General features: G+C 42.3%; 1 protein-coding gene across 8 annotated transcripts in view; it reads right to left on the reverse strand.

Moving 5' to 3' along the window:
* Nucleotides 1-25315, reverse strand: part of PLD5 (phospholipase D family member 5) — a 240039-nt gene that overhangs the window by 168075 nt on the left and 46649 nt on the right. For 2 of the 8 annotated variants that reach the window (XR_016021549.1, XR_016021550.1), the window contains exon 1: nucleotides 19350-19729. The exons of 3 other annotated variants lie outside the window; for them this stretch is intronic. The gene's annotated coding sequence lies outside the window, so the exon portion shown is untranslated. Of the gene's footprint in view, nucleotides 1-19349; nucleotides 19730-25315 lie in introns of those variants that run through there. 3 more of the 8 variants (XR_016021546.1, XR_016021547.1, XR_016021551.1) reach the window with 2 other exon arrangements.

Below are 25315 nucleotides of genomic sequence, written 5' to 3' on the forward strand. Positions count from 1 at the left end.
GTCGTTGATTTTAGACAGCTTCAATACAATGTGCCTTGGAGAAGGTCTGTTGGGATTGAGGTAACTAGGTGTTCTGTTTGCTTCTTGGATTCGAGGGTCCAGTTCTGTCCACAAATTTGGGAAGTTCTCATCGACAATTTGTTTGAATATATTCTCTGTTCCCTTCTCTCTTTCTTCTCCTTCTGGTATGCCCATTATTCTTATATTGCTCTTTCTGATGGAGTCAGAAAGTTCTTGTAGAGTTCTTTCATTTCTTTTAAGTCTCAAGTCTCTTTCTTCTTCAATTTGTGTCATTTCCAGGTTTCTATCTTCGATGTCACTGATTCTTTGCTCCATCTGGTCAACTCTACTACCTAAGCTGGTTATTTCATTCTTAATTTCTTCTATTGAGTTCTTAATCTCCAGAAATTCTATTTGGTTCTTTTTGAAGATTTCAATCTCTTTCGTAAAATGCTCATGCTGTTCTTTGATTGAGTTTCTGAGTTCCTTTAACTGCCTATCTGTGTTTTCTTGTATCTCGTTGAGTTTTTTCAGAACTGCAATCTTGAATTCTCTGTCATTTAAGTCACATATTTCTGTATCTTTAAGTGCCTTCTCTGGAGATTTTTCACTTTCTTTCTGAGCTATCTTGTTGCCTTGGTTATTCATGGTGATTACTGGTTTACTATTTCTCTTCCTAGACATCTACAGGAGTGACTTCTGCAACAGGTTGATAGAAAGCGGTCTTTCTTTTGTTTGCCAGTACTTGTTGGTAGAATGTTTTATTATTTCTCCAACTGCAACTTATTTTTCTTCTCCCACACAGTAATGCTATGTTTTCTCTGCACTATTCCAACTTCTCACACAAAGGGGGGATTCCCTGGGAGACGGGCTTCTCCTCTGTTAATAGTTCGTCTAGGTCACAGGGCGCAGTGTCCCGGTGGGTATGCGGAGAGCTTTTGATGTTCGAAAGCTCTTCCAGCTGCTGATTCAGAGCCCGTATATTTCAGCAGTTCTGTTTACTCCTGCAGGGATCCGCCCAGATAGGTGGGGTCAGGGGCGGGGTGAGTTGTGAGAGGTGGCCCAGAGCAATGGCGGCGACCACCACCACAGCCGGTCCTGCTTCCACAGATCTCTCCCCTTTGCTGGAACTAGTTGGGCTGTGAATTTGTGTTTGCGGTCCACAGATCTCAAAACAGCAAATTTTCTATTGTTTTGATCTGACACTGCTACTGTTTCGCTTCTAGCACCGGGCAGGTGGGGGCGGGGCGAGCTCTGGGAGGGGAGGGAGGGGGCGGCTAGTCTCAGTGCCTAAGGCTCCGTTCTCTGCTCGGCAGTGCGGGCTTAAACCACCGTTTTCAGCCTTTTTCCCTCAGTCTTTTCTCCGAGGTCTCTGCCGTGAGCGTTGGGTTCAGCCGTGGTATATGCTGTCCCCTCAGCCCTGTGGAGCCCTGGCGGAGCCCTAGCAGTCCGAGTTCTTCCCTCTCCCACAGCTGTGGTAGTTCCGGGAAGCAGCGAGCTCGGTGCACTAAGCGAGGTCTGCGTCCTGCACCCGCGCGGCTCCGTCTCCGCGCACTTCTCCCTTTCCTCCTCCCTCCACTCGCGCGAATCTCCCACCTGTAGGTGATTTCAGTCGGTAGTGGGCCTCTTCATGTTGCCTGTCTGCTGTGCAGGGAGTCCTTTGTGGAGTTTTTGTTGTTCGATTCTTTGTAAATTCCGGGGGAGCTTTACAGAGGCTCACCTCACGCCGCCATTTTTTCAGAGACATGTTTAAGAATGACAGAAATGACAAAACTGTCCATTTAGTTAAGACCAGCAGTCATACTCCTCGGTGCTGGATAGCGAGGCTTCCAGGCAAAGAAAGGTTCTCAGCAATCTGTCTCAGGCACAGGTAGCCACCCTCCTCTGAAGATGGATGTGGTCCTGCCAGGCTGGGTGACATTTCACGGTCCCTTCATACCTTGGCGTCAAGCCATGGTTCTGTGAACAACAAGCTACAGTTCAAAGGTGAAGGGCCACAAAAAAAGTCATCTGATGAGAAACAAGATGTCACAAATAATATTAACATGACAATGGAAATTTGATCTTGAAAAAGTTCAAATAACCCTCAAAGCCAAATAGAATTTCCTTTGATGCTGATCCAATTTCAATGTCTGCCAAAGGCAGTTTAACTTCAGTTTGGCAGAAGATGTTTGCATTTAACTCAGGAGTGAGAACACAAGCTTTCCAGAAATAATTTCACCCACAGAAAAGCAAATAAGCAGTCTAAGTTTAACTGCAGGGGCTTTAAACAAGAATGGAAATATTCTTCAGGCATTTATCAGCATGACCCCAGATATCAGTAACAACCCAGGAAAATGGTATAAAATATTTTTGTTGGTTTTCTGACTGATCACCATTTTTATTTCTTATTGTGAGTACATTCCCAATGGCACATGCATCATTGTTTTCTTTCTATATACAAGATTAATTACTGCGTCTGCATCTTTAAATTATTATGAGGATTTGGTCATAAAGTAAAATTTATTTCCTGATACTGGTTCTAGAGGCTTGCAAGTCCAAGATCAAGGTGCTGGCTGGTTCGATTCCCAGTGAAGGCGCTCTTCCTGGCTTGCACCTTCTTCCTGGGACCTCCCATGCCAGAAAGGGAGAGAAAGGGCTCTGGTCTCCTTCTTGTAAACACTCGAAACACATCATAGGGGCCCACCCTTATGACTTCATCTAAACCTAATTGCCTCCCAAAGGTCCCACCTATAAATACTATCACATTGGGGATTAGGATTACAATATATGAATTTTGGGGGGAACACAAACATTCAGTGCATAAATAACACCCAGAAATGACCACAAATCATCCACGTGCTTACCAACCTCAACACACACACACACTAGGTTCCTACTCCTAGTGGCTGGCTACTTTCTCCGTGTAGACTCTGTCCCTTGCTACAATGGGGTCCCTGCCCAAAATGTCTGGGATCCAAAGCCCGATGGTAGTAGTCACTCCTGTGTAGTCACAGGCACACATCTGACTTTCTTGTTCTGAATTTGGTGCTGGGTCCCCATCATTGTGTTCTAACCAACTGTTGGGTCTAGATGAACTCTGAAAATGGCTTTGTGCACCACTTGCCTGTACCACAGCGGCTCTAGAGTGTGTCTCTGAGGTTGGCTCTCTGACTCATTCCTCATCTCCTGCTCTGTGTCATGGGGGCAGGTCTCGTACCTGGACCCAGCTCCTCCTCTGGCCCTTCTTGCCTGCGTCCCCTCAAGGTAAAAACAAGCCTCACATCCAAGCCCTGAGTAATTCTACAAGGTCTGACAATTAAGTTCACAAACTTGTCGCAATGATGTTGCTAATGTTTTTTGATATCAGAGGGATTATTCATTATGAATTTGTACCAACTGGACAAACAGTTAACCAAGTTCACTACTTGGAAGTGCTACAAAAGCTGCGTAAAAAAGTTAGATGACCTGAACTTTTCACCAACAATTCATGGTTTTTGCATCATGACAGTGCACCAGCCCACACGGCACTGTCTGTGAGGGAGTTTTTAGCCAGTAAACAAACAACTGTATTGGAACACCCTCCCTGCTCACCTGATCTGGCCCCCAATGACTTCTTTCTTTACCCAAAGATAAAGCACATACTGAAAGGAAGACATTTTGATGACATTCAGGACATCAAGTGTAATACGACGACAGCTCTGATGGCCATTCCAGAAAAAGAGTTCCAACATTGCTTTGAAGGGTGGACTAGGTGCTGGCGTCAGTGCATAGCTTCCCAAGGGGAGTACTTCAAAGGTGACCGTAGTGATATTCAGCAATGAGGCATGTGGCACTTTTTCTAGGATGAGTTCACAAACTTAATTGTCTGACTGTGTACAGGTCTCCAAAGAAATGTAGTTTTGATTTAAAAGCTGTTCCATGAAACAAGTCTGGGTTATCCCACAGACTTTGAAGAACACACATGTTTGTTAAAGGTTTGTGGAGGCATGATCTCTTTTAAAGGAGAAAAGAGAGCCCCTTGGATGATCTTTTCTAGGGAATTAAGATAGGAGGGAAGGTAGTTCCACATGGTAATTAAATCTTCCATCCACATCACCCCACCAAGCTCTTCAGATTTCACTCTCACTTGGATCTCAAACAATGAGACACGTGGCCTCTGCTCACAGTGCACCAAGATCCTGCTATATTTCACACTCGTGGCTTATTTATACATCTTTCTTTATTTTTGCTACTTTAAGAGGAAACAAATACAAAAAGAAGAGCAACACCATTGATCCACAATGACTGTCATCTGCCTAAAAGACAGATTTAACTTTAACTTAGGGTACTGATAGGACTTTAAGTGCCCTATCTCTGAATAATCAAGCATCTGATGACTTTGGAGATAACCTTTTCCTTTAGGTTTGTTAACTTCGGTTCCAAGAGCCCTCGAAAGCATCTCAGATGTCTTAGGTATTCCTTTTTCACTCTGTGAAAATGAAATCAGACCAGTAAATCACAACTATGTCAGAAGATCATAAAGTTAGGGGAGTTTCAATTCAGAAGGCTCAGGGACGCTCCCTGCACCACAGGTTGCTTACACTCACTCAAGTACCCTAATTCCAGCCTGGGAGGTAAGTAAGGTAGAGGATCTGATGGTCAGAGGAATCCTACACGCACATCAGAGAAACCAGCTGCCCTGCTCACCATGAGCTAAAGTGAAATGACCCCATGTCACCAGTAATGTGAAAGGAGCGTAAGTGGACAGCAGGAATTCACGGAATGGTGAAGGCAATCAAACTACATGCTGTAATTAATACCGCATCACAACTGATCAACAGTTACCAGGCATCAACGTACTGTGGGAAAGGAACTACAGGAACTATGGTGGTCATTTTATATCATATTGTTGTGGTGTTTTTTGTTTTTGTGTGTGTGTGTTTTTTTGTTTTTTGTTTTTTACATTTTTCTCAGTCCATCTACTATATATACAAGTCCAAAGACCACCGAGACTATCCAGCAGGATGGGAAGAAGGAAATGGAATAAACTTAATGGGAAATACTGACATTTCCAAGGATGAATATCAGAAATAAGCTATCGATTCCTATTGGAAACCAAAGGAGAAAATTCGCTTCTTATAAGACAAGGTCACAATGGAAGTTGCCAATTTAGGAGATTCCTTGTGAAGTCTAAGAAGCCGCCTGGTAATATAGGGGGGCCTTCACCCACATCTCTGTGTGGCCTGTGTCCCAGCTCAGTGCTCAGATCCTAAGTGGACGGTATGTCTTAAAAATCTGTTGTCCACAGCTGAAGCTTAAAACCACCAACCGATCTCAGAGACCTTTATCCACAAGACATGCGGGCTTAAGTATGACACAAGAGCAAATAATATTTTCCGTTTTCCAAGACCATCCCAAGAAAACTGACCCTGGCATACAGCCTAAGCAGGTTGCTGAGTGTTTCAGGCTGGGTCTCGGGGGTGGGCATCACTGAAAGACCACAGCAAAGGTGGGGGCAGGGCTGACGGAGGCCACGCTCCTGGGCATATTCCATTTTCCAAAACAGATTTGTGGTACAGGAGACCCAAATGGAAAAACCAGAGGAGAAAAACCACAGGGGTTTAAAAAAAAAAAGGCAAAAAGCAGACTTTAACAGGAAAACATGGCCATTTAAAAATGTGACTCAGACACAGACTTGCAATTTTTCAGATTAAAAAGCCACACTCTAAATGTTGCCAACTTGACATTGTGCCTATCTCATCCCCACGTCAAAGTTATTTTGTGGCAGATGGCAAGGAGGAAGATGACCCAAAAATGTCAATCCTTTTTTTTTTTTTTTTTTTTTTAAATAAGAAACAGAAGCTATCAAAAATACACAAAACAGCCAAGAGAAAAAGCAAAAGAAACCTTCTGAGAGCCCTATTCTATTAGCATGGAGCATTCCCTCAATTCTAATTTTCCCACAAAATACAGCTTATGCTCAGTAGAGGGTTTTTAAGTAAAATGCTCTCTTTAACTTTTTTAGTTTTCTTTTTTATTTTTTGGAGGGAAGATATTACACGTACATTATAAAAACACACACAAATGCACAGTGAAAAGTAGGTCTCTCTCTCTCTCTCACCCTTGAGACAATCCTCTTTCTGAGAAGCAACCATTGTTATGAGGTTTGGGTATGCCCTCAAAATTCATATTTAATCCTAGGAGAGAGATATGCTTGTGTGTGTGTTGTCCCCCCTTTTATGCTAACAGAGCAAACTAAACACAGCGTTCTGCACCTTACATTCTCCAGTTAATACACTGAGGATATTGTTCTATATTTATTGGTTCACTTATTTCTTCATTCAACAAATATCTGTTGAACACCCACCATTTGCAAGGCACTGACCCAGGAGCTTGGTTGCAGCAGAGAAGAAACTAATAATGTCCTTGCTTTCAGAGGGCTTATATTTAGTAAAGAGAATCATACCAAGAAACCAATGTCTAATAAATATATATTAGGTCAGATGGTAATAAGTATTCTGTTTTCAAAAGTAAACAAGGTAAGGGGGTAGAGTCATCGTGATTGTGATGGGGGAGAAGGAAGACTTGCTTTATGTGATGCCATTTCAGTAGTGATCTCAAGAGAAGATCAGGTGAGTACGAGAGGATATCTGTTCAAACAGAAGGAAGAGCATATGCAAAGGTCCTGAGACAGGTGTGTGGTTATCACACACACACAGGAGCAGCAAGGAGGTCACCGTGCACCGGAAGCAAGGGAGAGAGTGATAGGCAATGAGGTCACAGAATGAGGAGGAGAGCCATGTTAGGTAGACTCTTGTAGCCCTTGGTCAACCATTTCATTCTGCGTGAGATGGAAAGTCACTGGTGAGTCTGGAGCAGAGGCATGATCCACTAGATGTACGTTTCAGAATGATCGTTCTGACTGCTGTGCTGAGAAGCTCCAGGCAGTAAGGCTGGAAACCAGGTAGGAGATAATGACAGTAACCCAGGCAAAAGGTGATGCTGGTATGGACCAGGGTGGAACAGTGAAACCAATGGGTGGTGCTCAGATTCCGGATGTCTTGGGCATGTGGATCTGTCAGAAGTTGCTGATGAACTGGGTGTGGAGAGTAGTAAAAAACAGAAGTGCTAAGGATGACTGTGGGGGTTCTACGCTGAACTACTGAAAAGGTAGGAGTTGGTATTTCCTGAAATGGGAAGGCTGTGGGGTCAGCAGGGCTGGGAGAGGAGAGGTGACCATGACCTTGCATCTAGACACAGCAGCTTTGCTATGCCTGTCCTAATACCCAAGCAGAAATGTCAAGGACACCATGGGATGTAGGAGTCTGGAGGAAATGGAGCGGCTGGGGATGGGGGTAGAACATGGGAGCTGTCAACCTATGGATGGTGTCCTGAGACCTATCCCTCATACACGTTACATATAATCTCAGGTTTGCTTGCTCTTTTTAAACAGCTGCATGGTAAGGAACTTTTTATATGAAATGGTCATTGCTCGAAGAAAAAACCGGAATACACAGTACAGTTGATCCTCATTACTCACAGATTCTATATTTGCAAATGTTCCTACTAAATTTCCTACAATGTGTTTGTAACCCTAAAATCAACACTTACTTGCAGGGCCTTTTCAGTCACTCACAGAGAGGTGAAAAATTTGAGTCAATCCAACACACACATTCCCAGCTGACGTTGAAGTTCTTGTTTCAGCTTTCACGCTATAAAAAACGTGTCCTTTTTGTGCTCTATTTAGTGCCGTGATTCCCCCCCACACATTTTTGTGCTTTTTGTTGGTGATTTCACTGTTTAAAATGGCTCCCCAGCAAAGGGCTTAAGTGCTTTCTGATGTTTCAAAGTGTAAGAACGCTATGATGTGCCTCACGGAGAAAAGGTGTCTTTAAACAGAAACACACATTGACCAAGGTTAAATGTTGATTGGTCAAGATTGGTCAAGAAGCTGACAGACACCTAACCCTGCATTTCCTCTACAAGCAACAGGTCAGTTTTCACTAATTCAGTGTCCGTGCTGACTTTATAGAACAGAGCTGCCACAAATAACGAGAATTGACTGATAGCACTTTTAGATTCTTTTCTACCCTTCACACGGGAAGCATAAGCTGGAAATTACTTGGAGAAATCATCTGCCACTACCCTGTGTGTTAAGGTGGAACCTCATGGAATCCAACCCAGAAACGTGGAGCTGTGACCTAGTTTTAAGAAATAAGTAGAGAAGAAAAACAAATAAAACAAACAAAAAACAAAACAAAACAAACAAAAACCTCCATTTATAAGCACAATGATCTGTGCGCAGTGGACCCTCACACGTTGTCGACTGAAAAAACCCACTGGAGTATCTAACAGCTTTCCTTATCAAGAAAGTACCCTTGTGTCTTACCCAAATCCCCAGTGCAGCTTAAAACTCCATCCACTCCTGGAGTTCATGGGAGAAACAGAAACTTGCTGACTATCAGCTTCTGCTGTAACAATCCTTCATACACTCAAACACATATTAGATTGCCCCACGTTCTTCCATTCTCTAAGTAAAATGATCCCATTCGCTTTAAAACTTCTTTCTTGGGTCTTATTTTCCATCCCCTAATCAACTGAATGGCACTCAGTTTGCTTCGAAACACGAACTCATGTCATCAGTTTTGCCCTGTAAGTGATGAATTGCGATTTCTATCTTGTAGCCTCCAGAGCCCACGCCTGTCATAAATGTTTAAGTGGTGATGTCATTTCTTATCAAGATCTCCATTAGCAACTGTTTTAATATGCAATTGTTCTTTTGATCCGTCTAATGAAGAATTCCCCTTTTTTGTTATAAAAATAGCTTTACAATGAAACTGTTAATTATTAAAGACAACAGCTCAAATGCACCGAGAAAGCTTCTTATCCAAAAAAAACACACAAAAAAACAAAGACACTAAAGTAACACTGAAGACAATCAGCCTACAATTGCAAGCTAATTATAAAGAGATTTAATGTTTATTGACCCAAGTTTATAGAACATGTCCACCCTGGGGGGTTGGGGATTTGATTTGTGTACAAGCTCAGGTACCATTTGTTTTCAGTCCTCACTGGCAATGTATCTTGTCACTGCCATAATGTTCAGCTTTTTTTTTTCTTTACTATTAAAGTATAGTTGACACACAAGAGTATATCAGTTTCAGGTGTACAACATAAGATTCAATATTTATATACCTTATGAAGAGATCACCATGACAATTCTAGTAACCTGTCACTGTGCAGTTATTATATTATTGACTATATTCCCTGTGCTGTACATTACATTCCTGTGACTTATTTTATAACTGAAAGTTTGAGTCTCTCAATCCCCTTCACTTTTTTTAACCCATCCTCCTACCTCCCTTCCCTTTGACAACCACCAGTTTGTTCTCTGTATCTATGAGTCTGTTTTGTTTGTTCGTTTGCTTTTTAGATTCTACATATAAGTGAAATCATATGGTATTAGTCCTTCTCTGTCTGACTTGTTTCACTTAGCCTAATACCCTCTAGGTCCATCCATGTTGTCACAAATGGTAAGATCTCATTCATTTTTATGGCCGAGTAATATTCCACTGTGTATATATACTATATCTTCTAAATCTATTCATCTATCGATGGACACCTAGGTTGCTTCCATTTCTTGGCTATTGTAAAATGCTGCAATGAACACAGGGACACATATAGCTTTTCAAATTAGTGTTTTTGTTTCCTTCAGATAAATACCCAATAATAGAATTGCTGGGTCATATGGTAATTCTATTTTTAATTTTTTGAGGACTCCATGCTGTTTTCCATAGTGGCTGCACCAATTTACATCCTTGCCAACACTTATTTGTTCTGTTTTGATAATAGTCATTCTGACAGGTGTGAGATGATATGTCATTGTGATTTTAATTTGCATTTCCCTTATGATTAACAATGTTGAACATCTTTTCATGTTTCTGTTGGCCATCTGTCTTCTTTGGAGACATGTCTATTCAGGTCCAATGCCCATTTTTTTAATAGGATTTTTTTTATGTTGAATTTTTTAATATATTTTGGATATGAGTTTTTTTAATATATTTTGGATATTAACTCCTTATTGGCTATATCATTGGTGAATATATTCTCCCATTCAGTAGGTTGGCTTTTGTTTTGAGGATGGTTTCCTTTTATATGCAAAAGCTTTTAAGTTTGATGTAGTCTCATTTATTTATTTTGGCTTTTGCTGTCCTTGCCTGAAGCAACATATCCAAATAAATATTACTGAAACCGATGTCAAAGAGTTTACTGCCTATGTTTTCTTTTAGGAGTTTTATAGTTTCAGGTCTTACATCTAAGTCTTTAATGTATTTTGAGTTTATTTTTGTATATGGTATAGGAAAGAGGTCCAGTTCCATTTTTTGCATGTATCGCTCCAGTTTTCCCAACACCATTTATGAAGATTGTCTTTTCCCCATTGTATATTTTTGCTTCCTTTGTCATAGATTATTTGACCTTATAAGTATGGGTTTATTTCAGGGCTCTCTATTCTGTTCCATTAATCCATGTGTCTGTTTTTGTGTCAACACCATACTGTTTTGATAAATATAACTTTGTAGTAGAGTTTGAAATCAGGAAGCATGATACCTCCAACTTCATTCTTCTTTCTCAGGATTGCTGTGTCTATTTGGAGTTTTTTGTGGTTCCATAAAAAATTTAGGAGTATTTTTTCTAGTTCTGTGAAAAATGCCTTTGGTATTTTCATAGGGAAGGCCTGGAAGGAGCCCACATCACTTCTGTCCACATGTAATTAGACCAATTTCCATTCCTAAACCATCAGTGCCTGATGTACAGTGACTACAAGAATGGAGGTTATTAACCAGAGAATCAGGTAGAAGCTCTATGCCATTTATCAAAGTCTCTATAGTTGACAATCATAAGGGCCAGCTGGACCGTATGAATAGCAGAGGTGGATAGGGGGTCCTTGCCTCTCAAGGTGGCCCAGCTGTCACACCTCAGAGTCACGGATAGTGTAGCCACAAGGGTGGGGAGTGAGTGCCCTCCTGGACTCCCCCACATACTTCTCTTCTTCTGCTCCAGCCCCCTCCACCACAGACTGAGCATCCAACACTGTGTTCTTTCTGAAAACATGCCCCCATCTTTCTCTCACCTGCTGCTTCCCCCCACAGCTCTGTCCATTACGGTATTTAACAGTGTTAGAATCAGGTTATTTGAATCAGGTGTTGAATGACTGAAAGAGCAAAAGAACTGGATTGGCAATCGCTTAAACTTGAACGTACAAAAATGCTCACTCAGCATCATCATACGTAGCAATTCTGCAGAAACATTGGAAACACCATCAATGTCATGGTGATGGATGACAGAGAGCTATAGGTACTGGCACGGAACGATGGCCACGATAAATTAAATTTTAAAATCAGGATTAAACAACATGTTTATTAATAACAATTCATAAATGAATATTCACTTACACACATACAAGAAATATTCGTTTTTGGTTTTTAGACTAATACGTAGTACGCCATGCATTGTTCTAGCCATCAAGGTGATGACAGGCAACATGGTCCCTGTTCATGACAGTTTGCAGTCTGTTGGAAAGGCGGACATAATCAAGTATAGTGTGAATAAATATGTAACTTAAAATAGTGATAAATACTATGAAGCACATGGCAGGACATTGTGAATATATAACTGAAGAAAGACTTAACCTACTGCCTTTAGTAAAAACTGGATGTGGGTGGTGTGTATATATGTGTGCAAGCGAGCGTGTATATCAGAAGAAAGGCTAGAATTCTATATATAAAACAGTCATATATACACATTGAATGATCTTTTACTTTCAGCATGTTGTGAATCTCCCGCAACTGCCACGTGTTTCTTTTGTCATCAGAGAAAAACAAACATAAAAAAATTATTGGGTTCACCAAGTTTGTCTTATTTCGTTTCCTCAGTTGCATGTCCGGCTACCGTTAGATTTAGAGTCATCAGCGCTTTTCTGTCTTCCCTCATATAAAAACAAGAATTTATATTTCCTGACTTTAGAGGGCACAAGAGTATATTATTCTGACACACTTGAAATGAATAGTAATGGGAAGCTTTGAGAAAAAATGAGTCAGGCAGATGTTATTTTCCCAGGGGACATGGTTGGCCACGGAAGGTGCGGAATCCATCCATCCACGTTCCACTGGGCCCAAGGGAGCTTCCCCTTGTGCTCGGCAACTCTTCATAACTGATCCTCTGCTCAAGTCAAAGCATCAGTTATAGCTCAGTGTAAAAGTCCTAGAAAGCCTATTAAATTGTTTCTGATCAGACATTTCTTACAAGGCTATGCAGATCATTAACTTGTAACATATTTTAATCTTTGCTGTTTATAATTTATCTCTGCTATTTCCAACGGTTTCCAGTACTCTTAGCAGCTCGGCCATAAGCTTCCATATGAGGCAAGAGTGAAGGATCCCGCCCACCACTGCCTGCTGACATTAGGACAATCTCTGATGGGACCACTGAACCCCTCTGCACCCAGGCCCCAAAGCACCAGGTGGATTTGGCCTCCAGGTGATTTGAAAGATGACCCGTTATAAAACACGAGAAAGGCTTACTTTGGAGCATGATAATTCCTTTAAAAAACTGCTTACAGATTTTCATAATTAGCACACACTCCTTTTATCAAGAACATTGTTCAAATAAGAAAAAGAATGAAGAAGGAAGTTTGAAGATATCTCCCAAATTCCACCACTGTGGTGGTGGGCACATACCTCTCCATCTCTACCCAGGGACAGAGATCTACTGATAGAACTCCATATCAATGGGATTATTTGCTTCTTTTTTAAAACAAAGATGAAGGAGGGTGTATGAAGGTGAATAGGACCTAAAACTGGATTTGGGGGTTATATAAATCATATAAGTTACATAAGTTATATAGGTTATCTATATGATGCCACACGAAGGGCACTAAACACACCGGTGATGTTCCATTCTGTGAGCTGGGTGCTAATTACAAGACTGTTCATTTTGCAAAAACTGATGTGCACATTTATGATTGATAAATGATAAACTTTTTCAGTTTGCTTGAGTAAAAAGTTTTACTTAAAACCCCCTGATTTAAGTATATCGATACTCCAAGCAAATGAAGGAGAGGGTCAGTGAGAGAAAACTGAATCCTAAACCAATTAAGTCCACTTTTAAGCCATCTTTAATTTTTGGTATCTTAAAAAATTCATCCATTGTTTGTTAATGCGCTTTCTCACAAACTTAACGAGTAATTCTAAGTCCTAGACTGGGTAAATGGTATTCACTTTCTTCAATAATATTAAATGTAATTTATAAACATAGTTTTGCAAAGACTCTCCATGCTCAGTGAACACAAACTGGGCAAGTCTTAGGGGTAGCAACATAGTACAGTATAGCCTGCTCTGCTGTGACAAAACACCTATGCTGATGAGCCATATTTTCCATGAACTAATTAATCGGCCATAGTGTCAGTCATAATCATTAAAATCATATAGATACAGCATAACAGCTAGTTTAAAAGTGAGACTGATTAAGTATGTGCAGGTGTGATTTGCCCTCCTTTCTCTCTATCAGAGATTTTATGCATGTCTTAAAACATTTCTATATATGTTTCACTGTATTTTGATTTCACAATTAAAAACTAAAATACGCACAGTAATTAAATAAATGAGGAGATTAATATGAGTGCTTTTGTAACACAAGCTATAAATCCACAGTAAATTTTCAAATCCAAACACCAAACTTATCCAACTAGATACATTTACTCTTCTAGGGTGGGGCCAGAACAAGGGGTGTTGACTCAGGGTGGTGCATTTTGGGGAGTCAGAGCCCTTCACAGAGCCAATAAGCAGATGCCCACAGCTGAGTCTTTAGTGGTCCAGGATGTCTGGGCAGATTATCTACACACTGCATTGCTAAATGCAGACAGTAAGATGGGAAGTAAGAGATGAGGGACAAAGACGCTAACAGGTTCCTGGGAACGCCAGCGGGTGAGGAGTGCTGAAGCAAGAAAGTGAAAGGGAGGGGAAATGAACTTGGATTTCTCATAAGCTCAACTGGAAGTACGCAAGGAGGCTTTTGATGTTATTCCTGGATCCACATTTCCAGGAGGGCATGTAAAGTTGCAGTCAAGGCTAACGACCTGAACTAGACCATTTCTCCTTCAATCTTCTGAGCGTCTCTCCAGAGACTTCATTCATCTGGAACCTATTTAATTTCTAGGTTATCCAGGTAATTAGTTTCTTTATTCTAGGTCTTCAATCTATTACTTTGATTTTACTATCAACGTGATGCTTAATCAGCAACAACTTCAATGGCATTTTATCCATCATCCACATACACTTGCTCTGTGTTTTCCCACCACAAGGGACCTGTCCAGCTTCCATCAGGAATCGTCTGTACCCACAAGGCTGACCAATGGGATGAAAATGTGAACCAGGTTCATAGATGCTTATTTTCAGCTTTGCACTTCCTTTAGCCCATGAAGTGTGGTTTCTTCACAGAAGACCACAGAAAAAAATGATTGAGAGAGACTACTCATCTTCATTATATTGTTGATATATACAATTTATAATTTTTAATGCTCCTGACACCACCTTCAAGGAGAAACTCAAAGACACCAACACATTCAAACCCCTAAAATTGTCACAATATCCCCTTTCTTGACAATCAGTGTCTTATCCTAAGTAATACAATTCCTCATACCTTTATTCTATGTGCTTTTATTTTATTTTTTTTGGGGGGGGGTTTCATGTCCACTCACTATGCTTTACATCTTTCCATGCACCTTATCAACACAGCTCCAGGTCATCAATTACCAAGAAAAATGCACTGCAGCTATTAGTAATTTCTAGCTATATCCAATTTGTCCTCCACATGTCACCTTTAAACTTCCAAAACCTGTAGACATGTTTGTAGGTGCATAGAACGTCCTTTGAGCTTCTGAAACTATTAATACCTTCTTTTCCTCAGGAACACAATCAAAAGACCACTTTATATCTTAAGCCTCTACTTTCTCCTCGGAACACACTGCATTGTCCCTCACTTCCAAATACCTTATTGGAGTTTGGGCAACAGCTATAGGAGTCATCTGTTACATGTTCTGCCTCTCAGATGTTTTCTTCCTTGATGTATGTCTTTTTTTATTCATTCTACAACACACAGAACCTATGATGTATGACACATCCGCCAGGTAATGTAGGAATTGCAGCCAGGGGACTTTTACCCACTTTTCTTGAGCTACTCGCTTCAAGTGCCAGAGTCTTGGCTTTTCTTTTTCATGTTTCACATCCAATCAGTGGCTGGTCCAGAAGAATTTTCCATTGATGTCATCTCCTACTTTGATTTCCTTTTCATTTTCTCCCCACCATCCTAATTTAAATCTTTATAATTTCAAAAGTTTCCTTATACCTAGGTAATTTCAAAAGCTTCCTTCCGATTTGTCTCTCTGCCATGGTCTCCAGCTTAATCAAATTTGAATTCTTCTTTACACACACATATTAATGTAATTATCGCAACGACCAGATGGAGGTAAGAATCATTATTCCCACTTTGCAGATAAGAACGGTAATTGTTAAAGAGAAGAAATACTGTCCAAAATCACACAAGTCATAGGTGGGTGACACAGAGATTTAACTCCATGTCTGAGTACATTTACACTCTTCTTCCATAACATAAGACTATCTCTCAGTTTAAGGGAAGTTGGCCAGAGGGAGAACATATGGTATGAATTATGATGTTGGTACCGTGTTTACTCGAAAATAAGACTGGGTCTTATATTAATTTTTGCTCCAAAAGACGCATTACGGCTTATGTTCAGGAGATGTCATCCTGAAAAATCATGCTAGGGCTTATTTCCCGGTTAGGTCTCATTTTCGAGGAAACATGGTATGTAAATTAGGTTCCAGGACCCAGTTTCCACATGGTGGGGGAGAGAGAAAAGAAGGGGCTTCCCCTACACAAAACACCAGGAAATTCTCCAGCATCAGCTGGGTGTCCAAGAATTCTATTCATGTTGACACTATCTACCTGGGGATGGCACAGATTCCACAGGCTAAAGGTTCAGTCCTACAAGACGGCTCCCACCCATCCATTTCAGATGCTAGTCCCAAGCCCAGGGAGCCACCTGTACTTCTGACCAAGTGGCTGTAAATCAGATTCCCACAACCCCTTCTTGAGCTCAATTAATTTGCTAGAACGACCCACAGAACTCAGAGAAACATGTAACTTACTAGGTCACCAATTTCTTGTCAAAGGATATAACTCAGTAACAGCCAGATGGAAGAGAAGCACAGCGCAAGGTATGTGGGAAGGGGTTGGGAGCGTCCATGCCCTCTCCAGGGGCACCATTCTCCCACCTCTCCATGTGTTCACCAACCTAGAAGCTCTCTCCCAAGGCCATCTTCTTGGGGTTTTATGGAGGCTTCATTACATAGCCCTGATTAAATCATTGGCCATTGGTGATTGATCCAACCTCCATCCCCTCTCCTCTCCCCAGACGAAGGGGTGGGGGGGACTGAAAGTTCTGACCCTCTGATCACATGGTTGCTTCTCCTGGCAACCAGCCCCCATCCTTAGGTGCTGTCCAAAAGTCACCTCATTAACAAGACACCTTGACTGCTCTCATCACTTAGGAAATCCCAAAGGTTTTAGGAGCTCTGCTCTAGAAACGAGAGAAAACCAAATGCATAGTTCAGATTATAAACGACAATATCCCAGTATGCAAATGACAGGAAACCAAAACTGGTGACATCAAGAAGAAAGAACAGACCTGTTTGGGGAGCAGATTAGATCTGAGGAAGAAAGAGAGAAGTCCAAGATTATTTGAAGTTTTCGAGGCTGGGTCTTTGAAGGTTTGGCCTGGCTCCCCTTCCTCTCTATCTCAGAAGGTTGTAGGACGAGGTAGTTTATCACGTAAGAGCCCTGCATTTGTTCCCACCCTGGCTGTGTTTCCTTAGGAAAATACTCAACTTCTCTGCACTTTACCTCAGAACAACGGGGATAATAACCGTATCTGCTTGAAAGCAAGAATGACAATCACTAAAGTGCTTAAAACCCTTGGTACACGGCGCATGTGTCTTAAATATTGGTAAAATATTATTTGAAACACCTACATTTTTCCTTTGCTTTGGAATAATCTTAAGGTGTTTGTAATAATGTGGTATGGCTTTCATTATTTGCATTTCCTTTAAATTTGTAATTAAAACAAAACCAGAAAAATAATCCATCAGAAGCCAGAGCCCACGTCAGACCGGTTATTTGTTATAACACCCAGCAAGGCCAGACTCTAATGAGGTCAAGATGAGGTTTTAAACACAGTAAGTGTCTCTCCTCTTGGATAAGTTAGATAACTGATCACATGTGCGTGATCAGAAACAGATTTGTTTCCTTTGCATCGTGGAAGGGACTTCATGAAAATCTAACCTATAGATTCACTCCCCTTACAATAATGACTCATTTGTCACTGCACTGCTCACTGGACAGACTTGTCACTAAAAGCAAAGCTGAAATGCGGTTCCCTTTGCAAAGCCAGCTGGTTAGGGTGTCTTCCCCACAAAAGTGTTACCACGTCAGTGTTTGCAAAGCATTTGTTTTAATGTACGATTAGGTAATTGTTTGCCACTCGCAGGTAATTGTTTCCCATCTTCCCAGAAAATGGCCTGGATGCAAACGGCTTGCAGTCACACTCTCTCCCCCGCTCCTTTTTTCTTTTTTAATTCACTCTCTTAGTTCCATCTCTTCCCCCACATCAGAAGGAAAGTTCGCTCCTTTGGAAGTCTATATACTTTCATCAGGTTGTGATACTGCATTTAAGTGGGCTCAGCCCTGGACCGGCTCCTGGGGTTCTCCCCGGAATACTGGAATACTAGAAGGAATACCGACCGTAGAAGATTATCACCATGCTTGTGTCTGTGCCCACGCTTAACTTACAGTGTGCAGGGGACTCCATCTGCATTTCAGCCCAGCGCTTTCTAATCCTTACAAGAATGTTCTCAGGCTACTCAAGAGAAGAAGAGAATTATTATGCCTCAAAAAATCAGGCAAAACATTTCAAAGCATGAAGGAGCCCCATTTAATCCTCGTGCTGGATAGGGTGAGCCGCACCCATCCCGCTGGTTCAGGAGAAATAAGTGTCTTTAATGTGACTCCTCCACTGCTCAAAGGAGTTTCTAAGATGGGTGACGTGACAAATGGTCCCAGATAGCAATTAAGGAGGAAAAAAATCTGACCCTCATCTTTGCAGCTTTGTTTCTGTGGTCTTTTTGCGTATGAGTGGATGATCTATAGGATGGACCATAAGGGCAGGAAGTGAAATGAAGTGTTCTCATAAATCAGGCTTCCCGTGTCCCCTTTCTGAGTTGCTGGAAAAGCAGACTTACTTCTATAAATTCCCACATTCCCTTCATCAGCACTCACTTCATTCATCGGGATTATAAACGGAATAATCATTTCCCACACATCAGCTGTGCAGTCAAATAAGTGTATTTCAGGCATTCTTTCTGTACAGTACTAGGTCTTAAAATGTTATGTAATTTTATTATCACCAATGTCCTTCGCCCCTTAATTCCTTAAAGGAAACATTTAGTGGCTTCACCGTGAGACCAGTCCTTCCTCCTACTGCACCTTCCCCGCGTATCAAAGGTGGTGGAGAAGAGAAACTCGGAGAAGACACACGGGGAGCAGAGACCGTGAACTACCCTAAGCACAGTCACTCCCCTGACGGATTTTAATGCCGGGTCCAAAGACTTCATGTCTCCACCAGGGGATGCCTGCCCCTGGCACTGTTTGCTTTGCCGAGTGAATCAAACAAACTTCCTCCCACCAAAGTCACATCACTCTTTCCTGTAAAACGTGGGCTCCTGTCCTCGCCGCCTGCATATGATAGTTTTAAAAGAAAAAAAAAAATCCCTTTGAAGTTTGCTCCGGTAATGTTTAATGCCTCCTCTCTGCCGTGAAGCCCAGACTGTGACAATTCACTCGTCAGAGAACAACCATGATATACCCCCACATGAAAACATCCAGAAAACAGGCAGTTAGGTCTTTGAAGAGGTCTCCTGAAAATTACAGTTACATTCCAAGGAAAGCATACGCTTCAGAGATGGCATTAATCAGGGCTCTCATTTGAGGTCACCATGGGACTGTCCTTCCCAGGCAGAGCCCAGCAAATGGTCCTTATCAACCACAAGACAGTATTATCACTGATCTGATAGGAATAATTTTTCAAAAATCAGTGCTCTGGTGGCAAGGGTGTTCCCGCACTTCTAGTGAAGAACTGACAGTGCCCCAGAGCTCAAGGGACTGTCAATCTCCTGCTCCCAACAGCCATTCATTCTCACCAGCACCTGCTAAGTATTCTCTCCCAGTAACTAGGTCTCAGAAAACTCCGGGGTTCTTACCATTGTGATCCGGCAGCCCCTCCCTGCAGAGCCGGCCAGCCAGGAGCTGTTGCTGGTGTGCTGTTCCCAATGCCACTGGAGCCTTTGGCGACAGAGGATGTTTCATGTGGTGCAAATGTATCGCCACTGATTATATTTCAGTCCCTCAATGGCTGGCCTGGATGCTTTGGAAATCAGCCAAACCCAGCACGAAGAGAAAGGGCTACAGCTCGCAATTTCAGAATTTCCCCTAGAATGTACTCTTAAAAGGGTGGGCCCCTCATTATGCATTTTAGTAAAGACCGGGGGCTGCTACATTCAATGACCTCTCTCTCTCTCTCTCCTTTCCTTGTAAACTGAGTTGGGTTTTGCTGCTTGTGGAATGAAATTATGGCGAGAGCTCAAGCTGACCCAGGGGACGCAGGCACTGCGCCGATTTCCACACACCTCCAAGCTGTCCAGACTCGGCTGCTATTCCAATCAGAGAGGAGAATCTGCCTAGAAGGAGAGGGAGGAAGAGGGGAAAGCTCCAGGCACTCCTGGTTACAGCAGCTCCATTCCGGAGGAGTCTGCAACGCGCTCCAAGGAACAAACACAGGACCTCAGTGGGGCCTTAACCATTTAGTGTCAACTTCCAACAGGTGGGAAGAAAAGTGCTCTGCTCTTCGAAGGAGTCCATGGAGCACAGGTTTCTCTCAAAGAATAAACGGAAAGTTCTTCAGTGCAGGAACGCTGTCTGCTAAAATGCATTAAACCTAGCCAGGTTGCTCAATTGTAATAAACTATCAGGCTCTTGGCTGTTCCTATTTTGACATGTTATTGCTTAAAAATTTTTATCTCAGAAGGATTCAATCACACAACTAGCACACAGCAAGCTCAGGCCAGGACTTTTTAAAGTAATAGCACACAAGAGCTAAACATCCATCAATTGCCAACTGTTCACCTGCCTTCCCTTCCCCACTTACTGAAAATGCCAGTAGGACAGCTGCCATGTTTGTTTTGTTCACTTCTGTATCCCCTGCATAACATCCATTCCCTGTAGGCTATTTATTGGCTGAGTTAATTATTTTCTATAACTCTTGGAAATGTTGGCAGAGCCCCACAAATTAGTAAAATTCCTTTTATTTGTGAGTCGACTGGGAAGGAGACAGGAGGCAAGGCTCAGTCAGTCTTCCCGATCAGAGTTCGAGGCAGGGTTTTAACAGGAACAGTTACGGGTTCATAAGTGTTACTTCTAAGTGGTGTTTCCAAGGTTTAAACTGTGGCTCCGGGTCTTGATAGAGACAGCATAGGACCAGTTTGAGCTGGTTCTGCAGTTACACTTATGGCCAAGGGTTCTGATTTCTAAGAAGAGAGTCCATGGCATTTATCAGGCATGACAGCATCAAGAAGTAGCTGAGCACTGACAGAGTGCAAGAAAACTACTCACATTTTCCTCCCTGTAGGCAACGGTCTTTTAGAACAGAAAAGCAGATATGGTGGGCAAGTTAGGTGCCAAGGTGGACCACAGAGCCTAATGCAGTGGCCATGATATAGCTCAGTGCTTGCACACAGTAGGTCCTCGATACTTACTGAATTCTTATAAACCTTTAAAGGACTGCGCTGGAATTCTGGGATGTCAGACACTTGTCCTGGGAGAAGCTGGGAGAAGCCAACACTGCCTAATTTGGGGGCTCAGTTCATGCTCCCATCTCTAGGTCCTTTCTCTAGGACACTCGGCCATAGTGATTCAGCTGTTCCCTGCACCGTGCCCAATTACACTTGTCCTCAAATGGAATGAGGTGGAGACATCAACTGTGGGGTGACCAGTGAAAGAGCCTTGCCCCCCTTTCCATGAGCCTTTGTCTTTGTAAACAATGGGAACCTCCTTCTCTGGCATCAATGAAGCATCTTCCTTTTCTTCTACTTGTTCTTCAAGGTGCGATGTCATTCCTCCCTCCATCCCATCAAGAAGACACCCCTGATGGGAACAACCCATAGCAATTTCTCTGCTCCATGACTGGCACTCGCCTGTCCCAACCATTTCACATTTAATCATACACTGTCTTCTGACATTTCTCAGATGCCACTGCTTTCATTGTTTTTATTGTAGGTATATCATACCATTTAACCAGATGATAAACAGGTTGCTCCTGTATGAAGTTTGTAAATGGCATCCCAGTGACTAAGATAAAACTAAGACTACTCATCATGGCAGTTAAGGTCCTTCACAAATAGGCCGCTTCACACGTCCTTTCCCATCACAGCCTTACAAGCACCTCTGCTTTAGTCACAAAGAGGTCTGCAGTTCCTTCAAACCACTGTGCTGGCTCATGCTTCCAGGCCTTTGCCCACACTGGGTCCACACAGGGGCCCCTACTCCTCCCTCAGTCTGCACTCACAGGGCCGTCGCCTCCGGTCCTCCCGAAAAAAGAAAACCACTGGCAAGAGGAAGGCTGGCGGTGCACTCCACGTGGTGTGGACAGTCCTCGTGTTTGTGTCAGAGCCCCACACAAACCTGAGCAGATTTAGAATCCATGCTTTTTCTGCAGCGAGCAATGCTCACAGAGTGTATTGGCATTATTTTTCCCTGAGAAAAATAGACTTTTTCCCAAATAAATTACCATTTGGCAGAAACCACAAGGGACTCTGAAGGATTTCTAAATAATCACCTGTTGGTTGACTGCACCAGGATTCTGTTGACGTTAGGAATTGTGTAGACACTTGCGTTAACCAAATGGTTAGACGTCTCAGCTTAATTTTGTCAGGACACACTGAATCGCTAAATCACAGTCACCTCACTGATGCCCAGTCCCAGACAACATCGGGGAGAAGGTCAGAAATTTCTGCAGAGTGAGAAGTTGGGGGGGGGGGGTGGAATGGAATTTTCTATAAAAGAAAGTAGCCTGTATATTTTCATTAAAAATGTGAACATCCAAAAAGCCAGTCCTTTCCTCTGGAACACCTCAGGATCCACCCTCCCACCACCCCCCAAACAGCCGGAGTATCCAGGGACAGCAGTGAAGTCTCAGACCTGGGGCAAAAGGCCCAGAGGAGAACCACCCCCACTTTGAAGCCAGAAGGGTGAAAGGAAGGAGAAATACTTTTACAAATGCGTATAAATAGTACAAATATTAAAAATAGTAATATTTGATTTAATATTTTCTTATAGAACAAATCCACCTTATGTTTTCAATGAAATCTTTATAGCACCTTTAGAAGATATTTAAAACGTGTTGGAGAATCCCAACAAGACACAGTTACCTCCCTCCAAAGAGAGCTCATTACTCATCTACTCAGTATTTTAAAATGTTAGTCTTGCATTAATAAGAAGTTCATTTGGCATTCCAAAAAAAAAAAAAGGAGCCAGTAGAGATTGGAAGTTCCCTTTGGCCACTGTGATACCCAGTTCCTGCTACCACAGCCCAGGGCTCCCTGGAGAGCAGGAACCAGAGGAAATGAAGAACACTAGACTCCTGCTTATTCCACAACAGTAGAATCATGCCCATTACCCCCTCAAAAGAACAAAGAGAGATGCTGGGAACTGTTTACCTTTCCCTGTTTCTCCCACTTCCAGGTTTAACCCTAAATCCCATCTTCCTGAATTGCCTCAATGGTTTACTCTGTCATTGGATAAGTGTAGCCTCACTCACCCATCCCTGCCCAGCCCCAGAGTTGCAGCCACTTTGGGCAGCAGGGCTGAGAGCTCAGTGTGATTACAGAATCCCTTAGAAACCATTGCACCAGCAAGATGGTACTTTCAAATTTAATCTCAAGCAAACCCACTCAATCTAAGCATCACAAAGCATGTGTGGATGTCTTTCAATTTCTAATGATATTCAAACGTTTCTGTTTCAGTAGACTGAAATTGACGTTGGCAGAGGAGAAATTAGGTCAAGGCACGGAGAAGCTATCACTTCCTAAAACCACCCCAAGACTGCCAAATATTTATATTATGAAAACAGTTACACAGGGGAGAGCATATTTCAGCAGTAAAATATTTACATGAATTTCCATTATAGTATTATTTATGAAATACGAAATCATACAAGGTAGTTTCTAACCATGAAAAGTGGATACAGTTAGGAGAAATTTCAGGAGAAAGCAATAAAATGTGGGCGCTCTCGGGGAGGGTAGCATCATTCATCTATCAGAGTCCTTTGCAGGGTCTAAACTATCCAGCAGAAGCATGCAGCCTGCTTCCTAGACAGTCCTGAATTACAGAGACATCTGACTAGAGGCCTAATCTTTGCAGAACATCTCCGTTTCCGTTTTCCAGTTCTCTGACTCTCAAAGATTATGTTCCTGTTCTTCCTTTTCGCCACAGGAGGGCGCTGCAGCACAACAGGGTGGAGTTCTCCAGCCTTCTCTGAGTGGTGACGATGACATTCAATGCTAGTTACAACACTGGCGGAAATGCCTCCAACCAGAAAAGAACGTGATCATCAGTTGTTCCAAATAAGCTTTGGAAGCCGTCTTCCAACTGAAACTGCTCAAGTGTTTCACATATATAGGCATATGCATGCACACCTTGCCGCTATTCTTTCTTTTATCTACCTTAATAGCAGGATTTGTAAATCATTTGAAAAATGGTATTTAGATCAGAATAATCCAGATACACAGCCTTAGCATTAAGATACTTGAGTTTTTAAACTAAAGACTTTGATCACATGGAACTCATTGGATTGGTTCACACATGGATTAAAAGCAATCTGTAATTTGTCCTCCAGTCCCCAATTCTTTTGGCATAAATGATTGCCCCAAGAAGTTTTCTGAGGCACATTGCCAAAGATGAGGTAGTGATGGTTAGTAAGCAGTTTAATGAAGTGAACTCATCTTATTAACCTTTGGCCAAAGTCACATCTGTACCCATTCCTCCTTTCAACTCTTAAACACTCTTTAAAGCAGCAGCCCAGTTCAGTTCTAATTTGCCTCTGAAGAATTCAGCACACGCCCATTTAGAAAGGCAATTATCCCTCAGTTGGTAGGCGATGAGGTAGGTGCTTACGTGGGGCCTCCCAAAAGGCATCAGTCAGATCACAGTGCTTGTCTCAGAGGGGAGGTCTATGCCCAAATCAACGTAGGAACTCGGTTTATATGGCACTTCCTCAAAGCTATGTACGAGGTCTTTAAGTCAAATGCAGCTCTAATTAAGATGGAGAAAAGGTGCCACACGGCATAGGAACAGTAGAAGTGTCCCAAAGATAGCCCTTGAATTCCAGTTATGTTAAGTTCCACTCTGTCCGGGTACATAGGTCAGGCCTTTTGTGGTGCAGGGTGGAGCTGGGGTAGGAACCAAGAGGCCAGCTCTCCACGTGCACCATGCCCCAGGAAAGAAGCCCTAGGGGTCCAGGAATGCTATATTTGAACCTGACCTTCCAGGTGGGCAGAAGGAACACATTTTATTTAAGTGTGTCAGCCTAAGTTAAAAGTTCCATATATTTAGATGTGTAAAAGTTTGCCCTAACCCCCAGCAATGTTGGGATTTGCTCCCTTCTTTCCTTACTCTAAGGGCGAATCAAAGGTGTGCCTTGGTTTGGTCCAACTCAGTCACTCTTCGTGGGGTTTCTGTGGGGATGAGAACTGTGCAGACACCAGGAGGTAAGGCTTGAGCCACTGGCTACATGTGGCTATTCAACTTTAAATTTAAATTAATTAAAGTAAAATAAAATTTAAAATCCAGTTCCTTAGTCACCCTAGCCACATTTCCAGTGCTCTGTAGTCCCAGGGGGCTAGTGGCTACTGGACCTGAAAACACACATATAGAACATTTCCATCACTGCAAACACTCTATTGGACAGTGCGGCCTTAGCGGACCATAAACTGAGCAAATACCGGGGGTGCCAAAAAATGTAGACAATTGGACATGTTGGTCAACGTTGCTCAAGCAGTAGTTCACCATAATCAGAAGTGTCTGGACGCTGATGGTAACTACTTTGAGCACCTCTTGTAATTGCAGAAATCAAACGTGACTTGTATTCATCTTGTGTTATCGTATATATTGAATA

This window comes from Rhinolophus sinicus, chromosome 6 (assembly GCF_057876585.1).
Source record: "Rhinolophus sinicus isolate RSI-liver-muscle chromosome 6, RSI-T2T, whole genome shotgun sequence".
Taxonomy (NCBI): Eukaryota; Metazoa; Chordata; class Mammalia; order Chiroptera; family Rhinolophidae; genus Rhinolophus; species Rhinolophus sinicus.